This window comes from Bos indicus x Bos taurus, chromosome 7, assembly GCF_003369695.1.
Source record: "Bos indicus x Bos taurus breed Angus x Brahman F1 hybrid chromosome 7, Bos_hybrid_MaternalHap_v2.0, whole genome shotgun sequence".
In the NCBI taxonomy this organism is placed as follows: Eukaryota; Metazoa; Chordata; class Mammalia; order Artiodactyla; family Bovidae; genus Bos; species Bos indicus x Bos taurus.
In genome coordinates this window covers 101,369,212-101,377,188 of record NC_040082.1, presented here as the reverse complement: position 1 = coordinate 101,377,188, position 7,977 = coordinate 101,369,212, and the positions used below count along the sequence as shown (strand labels likewise).

Below are 7,977 nucleotides of genomic sequence, written 5' to 3'. Positions count from 1 at the left end.
AACAGATTTTCTTTAAACTTTAAAACAGATTTTCTTCTTTAAGAACCTTATATAAATAGCTGTGGTTGCCAAGAGCAGTTCTTATCCTCCCCACAGGAGTAGCATAAATCATGGCAATTAATTTAGGCAAATAAAATGAAAAATGCTCAATATGATATACTGCATATGAGAAGAAATTATTCTTAAGTGATCCCTGCAGTTCCTTGAGATGAATGGAAATTTCCAAATACTTCACATCCAATACTGGGATTACAATTGGTAGAGGAAGAAAATCAAAATGGAAAAAAAAAAAAAAAAAAAAAAAACAACAACTTGAAATTTCACAGATATCACAAAACTTAAGAATGAGTTACATAAATTGTACACAGAAGTTAGTAACAAAATATAAATTCGAAGAAAAACAGAAGAGACATTTTCTATCTCCAGAAGTCTGACCAAATGAGGACAATACTGGGCTCAGGCTTTGAGCTCTCCTATCACTAGTACTTCTTAAGCCCTAGGAAAATAAGACCTTTTATACTTAACTTTTCAAAGGACATTTTCAAACTTCTCTTTAAGTGTTTATTTCTCAGACTGTAGATGAAGGGGTTCAGCATGGGTGTGACCACAGTGTACATCACGGAGGCTCTTGCATTTGAGTGTAAACTCTGAACAGAAGCAGAGCTAAGGTACACACCTAAGCCTGTGGAGTAAAATAAGGAGACAACTGAGAGGTGAGATGCACAGGTAGAAAATGCTTTATACTTCCCCTGAGCTGATGAGAGTCTATATACGGAGGAAACTATCTTAGAGTAAGAGTCAGATCAGATCAGTCGCTCAGTCCTGTCCGACTCTTCGCGACCCCATGAATCGCAGCACGCCAGGCCTCCCTGTCCATCACCAACTCCGGGAGTTCGCTGAGACTCACGTCCATGGAGAGAGTGATGCCATCCAGCCATCTCATCCTCTGTCGTCCCCTTCTCCTCCTGCCCCCAATCCCTCCCATCATCAGAGTGTTTTCCAATGAGTCAACTCTTCGCATGAGGTGGCCAAAGGATTGGAGTTTCAGCTTTAGCATCATTCCTTCCAAAGAAATCCCAGGGCTGATCTCCTTCAGAATGGACTGGTTGGATCTCCTTGCAGTCCAAGGGACTCTCAAGAGTCTTCTCCAACACCACAGTTCAAAAGCATCAGTTCTTGGGCGCTCAGCCTTCTTCACAGTCCAACTCTCACATCCATACACGACCACATGAAAAACCATAGCCTTAACTAGACGAACCTTTGTTGGCAAAGTAATGTTTCTGCTTTTGAATATGCTATCTAGGTTGGTCATAACTTTCCTTCCAAAGAGTAAGCGTCTTTTAATTTCATGGCTGCAGTCACCATCTGCAGTGATTTTGAAGCGCCCCAAAATAAAGTCTGACACTGTTTCCATTGTTTCCCCATCTATTTCCTATGAAGTGGTGGGACCGGATGCCATGATCTTCGTTTTCTGAATGTTGAGCTTTAAGCCAACTTTTACACTCTCCACTTTCACTTTCATCAAGAGGCTTTTGAGTTCCTCTTCACTTTCTGCCGTAAGGGTGGTGTCATCTGCATACCTGAGGTTATTGATATTTCTCCCAGCAATCTTGATTCCAGCTTGTGTTTCTTCCAGTCCAGGGTTTCTCATGATGTACTCTGCATGGAAGTTAAATAAACAGGGTGACAATATACAGCCTTGACGAACTCCTTTTCCTATTTGGAAACAGTCTGTTTTTCCATGTCCAGTTCTAACTGTTGCTTCCTGACCTGCATACAGATTTCTCAATAGGCAGGTCAGGCGGTCTGGTATTCCCATCTCTTTCAGAATTTTCCACAGTTTATTGTGATCCACACAGTCAAAGGCTTTAGCATAGTCAATAAAGCAGAAATAGATGCTTTTCTGGAACTCTCTTGCTTTTTTCATGATCCAGCAGGTGCTGGGAATTTGATCTCTGGTTCCTCTGCCTTTTCTCAATCCAGCTTGAACATCAGGAAGTTCAGGGTTCACATATTGCTGAAGCCTGGCTTGGAGAATTTTGAGCATTACTTTACTAGCGTGTGAGTTTGAGCATTCTTTGGCATTGACTTTCTTTGGGATTGGAATGAAAACTGACCTTTTCCAGTCCTGTGGCCACTGCTGAGTTTTCCAAATTTGCTGGCATATTGAGTGCAGCACTTTCACAGCATCGTCTTTCAGGATTTGGAATAGGTCAACTGGAATTCCATCCCCTCCACTAGCTTTGTTCATAGTGATGTTTTCTAAGGCCCACTTGACTTCACATTCCAGGATGTCTGGCTCTAGAGCAGTGATCACACCATTGTGATTATCTGGGTTGTGAAGATCTTTTTTGTACAGTTCTTCTGTGTATTCTTGACATCTCTTCTTAATATCTTCTGCTTCTTTTAGGTCCATACCATTTCTGTCCTTTATCGAGCTCATCTTTGCATGAAATGTTCCTTTGGTATCTCTGAGTTTCTTGAAGAGATCCCTAGTCTTTCCCATTCTATCGTTTTCCTCTATTTCTTTGCATTGATCGCTGAAGAAGGCTTTCTTATCTCTTCTTGCTATTTTTTGGAACTCTGCATTCAGATGTTTATATCTTTCCTTTTCTCCTTTGCTTTTCACTTCTTTTCTTTTCACAGCTGTTTGTAAGGCCTCCACAGACAGCCTTTTTTTTTTTTGCATTTATTTTCTATGGGAATGGTCTTGATCCCTGTCTCCTGTACAATGTCATGAACCTCATTCCATAGTTCATCAGACACCCTATCTATAAGATCTAGGCCCTTAAATCTATTTCTCACTTCCACTGTATAATCATAAGGGATTTGATTTAGGTCATACCTGAATGGTCTAGTGGCTTTCCCTACTTTCTTCAATCTAAGTCTGAATTTGGCAATAAGGAGTTCATTGTCTGAGCCACAGTCAGCTCCTGGTCTTGTTTTTACTGACTGTATAGAGCTTCTCCATCTTTGGCTGGAAAGAATATAATTAATCTGATTTTGGTGTTGACCATCTGGTGATGTCCATGTATAGAGTCTTTTCTTGTGTTGTTGGAAGAGGGTGTTTGCTATGACCAGTGCATTTTCTTGGAAAAACTCTATTAGTCTTTGCCCTGTTTCATTCCATATTCCAAGGCCAAACCACTTCAGTATTCTTGCCTTGAGAACCCCATGAACAGTATGAAAAGGCAAAATGATAGGATACTGAAAGAGAAACTCCCCAGGTCAGTAGGTGCCCAATATGCTACTGGAGATCAGTGGAGAAATAACTCCAGAAAGAATGAAGGAATGGAGCCAAAGCAAAAACAATACCCAGCTGTGGATGTGACTGGTGATAGAGTAAGAGTAGAGGATACCAATGAGGGAACCACCAGCCAGCAGCACAGCTCCAGAATACATCACCACATTGTTGAGAAAGGTGTCAGAACTGGCAAGTTGGATCATCTGATTTAGTTCACAGAAAAAATGAGGGATTTCTAAAACTGTACAGAAGGACAGTTGCAACACCATTAAGCTTTCTAACAAGGAATGCAGGACACTTATGATCCAGACACCAGAACTAACAGTCCACAGAGCCAGGGTTTCATGATGACCATGTAGTGCAGGGAGTGACAGATGGCCACATATTGGCCATAGGCCATCACGGTCAGGAGAAAGACATCCAGTCCCCAAAAAAGTAAGAAAAAGTAAATCTGGATGATGCAGCCTTCATATGTTATGACTTTTCTGGGTTTGGATGTTCCACAGCATCTTTGGGATGGTGGTGGAGGTAAAGCAGATGTCTACAACGGACAAGTTGGAGAGGAAGAAGTACATGGGGTGTGGAGGTGGGAGTCTGAGGTAACGGCCAGGATGATGAGCAGGTTTCCAAACACAGTGATCAGATACATGGAGAGAAAAAGTCCAAATATGAGGTGTTGCAATTCTGATTCCTCTGAAAATCCCATAAGAAAAAATTTGTTATTTCCTGTTAGGTTTCTTGGTGCCATGTGGTGAAGGTGACTATGAAAAAAGGGGGAAATAAAATGACTAATTTTCACATAAATGGGCATTACCACATTGTTGAAATGTTACCATTTATATTTCACCATAAAGAAATTACTTTCAATATTCTGTTCATGGATTTCATGCACTTTAGGGAGCTTCTTTGGAGAAGGCAATGGCACCCCACTCCAGCACTCTTGCCTGGAAAATCCCATGGACGGAGGAGCCTGGTGGGCTGCTGTCCGTGGGATCGCTAAGAGTCGGATACAACTGAGCGACTTCACTTTCACTTTTCACTTTCGTGCATTGGAGAAGGAAATGGCAATCCACTCCAGTGTTCTTGCCTGGAGAATCCCAGGGATGGGGGAGACTGATGGGCTGCCATCTCTGGGGTCGCACAGAGTCAGACACGACTGAAGCGACTTAGCAGCAGCAGCAGCAGGGAGCTTCTTGTGCCATCTCTAATTAGCAAACTGGTTCAAGCTTTTCCCAGAAAAACTATCAGAGTTTTTTCCAAGATGTCAGATATTTCACAGTTTTAATGGGACATTCTTTCACATACTTGATATGAATTGAATCGAGACAATGTACCAGGCACTATATATGCTATCTATGCAGGGAGCACACAGTGTTCAACAATAAAAGCTTCTAACATCTGGCTATGGAGACAGAAGATAAGAAAATAAAAATTATATGGCATGTCATTTGTTACCATTGTTATGAAGGAAAAGAAAGGAGGTAAAAGGGAGATGGAGAAGCATGACACCTGTTGTACACACATGTTAATCAAGACCTGTAAACAAGGGGATAACTGGAAAGACCTCAAGGGAGAGAGAACCAGGGCCATGAGTACACCTGGAAGGTGTGCTCCTGGCAAGGGGACAGTGAGTGTGAAGGCCTAAGGAAAGTGCTTGTTTAAGATATATCAGTCCAAAAATGAAGCCAGTCCCATGAGGGAAATGAACAGGATGGAGAGTGAGGACAGATAGGGTCAGAAGATATTGAGGAACAAGAAGGTCTCCATGTTGGGCTGAAACTTCAAGTCATAAGAGCTCCCTTGCCCACATTATTTATCTTCAACACTTTTCAATATTCAATGTTAATTTAAAAAAATAGATGAAACAAAATTGAAGGGACATCCAAAACCAACTTATGAAAGATGCACATTTTTTAAAAATTTGGTAATATCAACTTTATCAATTTTGGAAATGTCCTGGAAATAAAATAATATGACAGAAAATCTTTTAAAATATTGGGAGGAAATGGTACTTAAGTTGTCATTTCCTCTTACACAGGGACGTATGAACTCAAATACAAATATAGGAGATAAAGGAGATCTTAAGCTAAATGCAAAAAAAGTCTTCCATATGTTGATTGAACATGATGCAACTTTTATAAGTAAATCTAATCACAATAGAATAAATTGAACAATGAGGAATAAGATGTGGGAAATGGGGAACACGTATAAAGCATGACTTATTAGCTCATAATATGCATAGGAACATTCATTTTCATTTCTGTTTAAAGCAAGGATTTGCAAGTAAAAGTATTTAAGTAAGAATATTTCATTCCAGTTAAATCTTAAAAGTAATGATGGGAAGGAACACAAGGTGACACATATTTTACCACATAAAATTTATAAATTCTGGACATTCTGAACAAATTCTTCTATACATATATGAAATAACTTAATTGCAAACATCTGCTTCATGTTAACAATTCTAATTTTGAAACAATACAATTATTTAAAAAATAATAAAAATATGTTGTAATTGCTGTACAAAAGTAAAGGAATTGAACAGGACAATCACTACTTTTTCAATGGAGAAAGTAACTGGTTAACTACACATGTATTCAACCTTAGTGGAAATAAAACAATTGCAAATTAAATTCATTAATACAGTCCTTCCCATATATATTTTTTTTATTTGAATACTGAGAGACATATTATTCTGAAATCTATGTCTCATGAGCTATTGTTGCAAGGTAATGTGTGGCAACATTGCCTGGTCTGTATATTTCTCATCAGTAGTCAAATATACTCTATATTAAAAATAGTCCTTACATCTCTGTACATCCCAGCACAGCTAATACACTATTCTCTACTCCAATTAATCTCAACTCCTGGACCTAGGTTCTATTTTTAAGAGGTACTTTTCATGTCTCATTCCCTCTTCTAATTGGGCTTTTATGATGACCATTTAATGATCAACATTGACCCTTGATTGTAGATTTCAATATGTCCTTCTATTTTGAGCATCATAAATTAATATAGTCATAACTAATCAAGCAAACAAACAACTACAGAAATCATAGCTCTGGGTTAGTCTGCATTGGCTCTCAAGCGAACTCAGGTAAACATTCTTGCCTGCCATTCCCTTTGATCATATCCAGTATTATTTCCTGGGCTCTTGGACTCACCTGGTTGGAGTCTCTAAGAGGAAAATTTGAACATGGATGTCGAAAATTCTGTTGGTTGGTTGATGATGGAGATAGACACTCAGTTTCTAGACAAGACTGGAGGATGGAGTGAATCATTGGTTTCCCAACCAGAGTTATAACTCCACAAGCAACAACCATGCACCATCCAGCCCAAGGATGGGCAGGCAGAGGGATGCAGCATAGGAGATATTTACAGCTCCCAGTGTCTGCTTATTAGGTACATTTCCCTCTTGTATCACCACCTCTAATAGCTGATTTCCCTGAGGGACAGTGGTCTGGATAGATAGGAAAGTTTTACTGCTCATTCTCTGTGTCTAGGAGACAATGTTACAAGGCAGATGAATTCAGTGTTTATTACTCCTTCCATGACGTCTCCTGTTTGGCTACAGGAATAAACCTTAAAGTTGCAGTGTGTGTGCTAAGTCACTTCAGTTGTGTCTGCCCTTTGCAACCTTATGGACTGTAGCACTTCATCCCAATTCTGAGTTCAAATTTCTCCAGAATCTCAGTCTGAGGATTCTGTCTTGAATAGGTTCCTAGTTAAAGCATTGATCCTGATGAGTCCCCACTCCTGCTACTTCTAGAAAATGACTATTACCATCTTCAAGCAGCGGGATAATTTTGTTCCTTTAATACAAAACCTTGGATAGTACACTGCATCAATTCATAATTTTGCCAAAACATGTGAAAATTTAATACTTACAGCACAAGTTAAAACTGGTGGTTCAGTCCCTCATTAAAATATTTGTTAATCATAGAAGACATTTTTGGATCATAACACCATATAAGGATTATATAATAATTTAATTTTATTAAAGACCATTCCATGAGATGGTACTATTATGAAATCAGTTTTTAGTTGCAGAAATGGGCTTCATGGGAATTAGTGATCTGCCAGTTATAATCTGAGAAAGGCATGAGGCTTTTATTGGAATCTTGTCAGATAGCTTCCAGTTTTCAAACTCTGCATCAGTTGTTCTCAACCAGAAATGTCTTTGGCCTCAATAATATTTAGCATGGTCTGAAGGGATTCTGCTAAACAACTGCAGTGTTCAGGATGTATATGTGTGTGTGTGTGTGTAGTCGTTTCAATTGTGTCTGACTCTTTTTAACCCTATGGACTGTAGCCCTCAAGATTCCTCTGTCCATGAGATTCTCCAGGTAAAAATACTGGAGTGAGCTGCCATTCCCTCCTCCAGGGGATCTTCCCAACTCAGGGACTGAACCCTCATCTTTTATATTTCCGGGACTGTACCACACAAAAGTAATGACCCTGCTCCAAAATGTCAAGAGTGGGAAAATTAGTAAACCTATTCTAGACTAGCACTTTTCCTACTTCATTGTGCATATCAATCAACCTTTGCGTGTATGCTGTCACTTCAGTCGTGTCAGAATCTTTGTGGCTCACCAGACTCCTCTGTCCATGGGATTCTCCAGGCAAGAATACTTGAGTGGGTTGCCATGCCCTACCTCCTGGGGATCTTCCCAACCCAGGGAATGAACCTGCACCTCCTGCATTGCAGGCAGATTCTTTACCACTGAGCCACT

At 39.8% G+C, this 7,977-nt stretch overlaps 1 pseudogene; it reads right to left on the bottom strand.

Annotated features, from left to right (window-relative positions):
* Nucleotides 1-479: 479 nt before the first annotated feature.
* On the bottom strand, nucleotides 480-6,567 carry LOC113896444 (annotated as a pseudogene).
* Nucleotides 6,568-7,977: the final 1,410 nt, after the last annotated feature.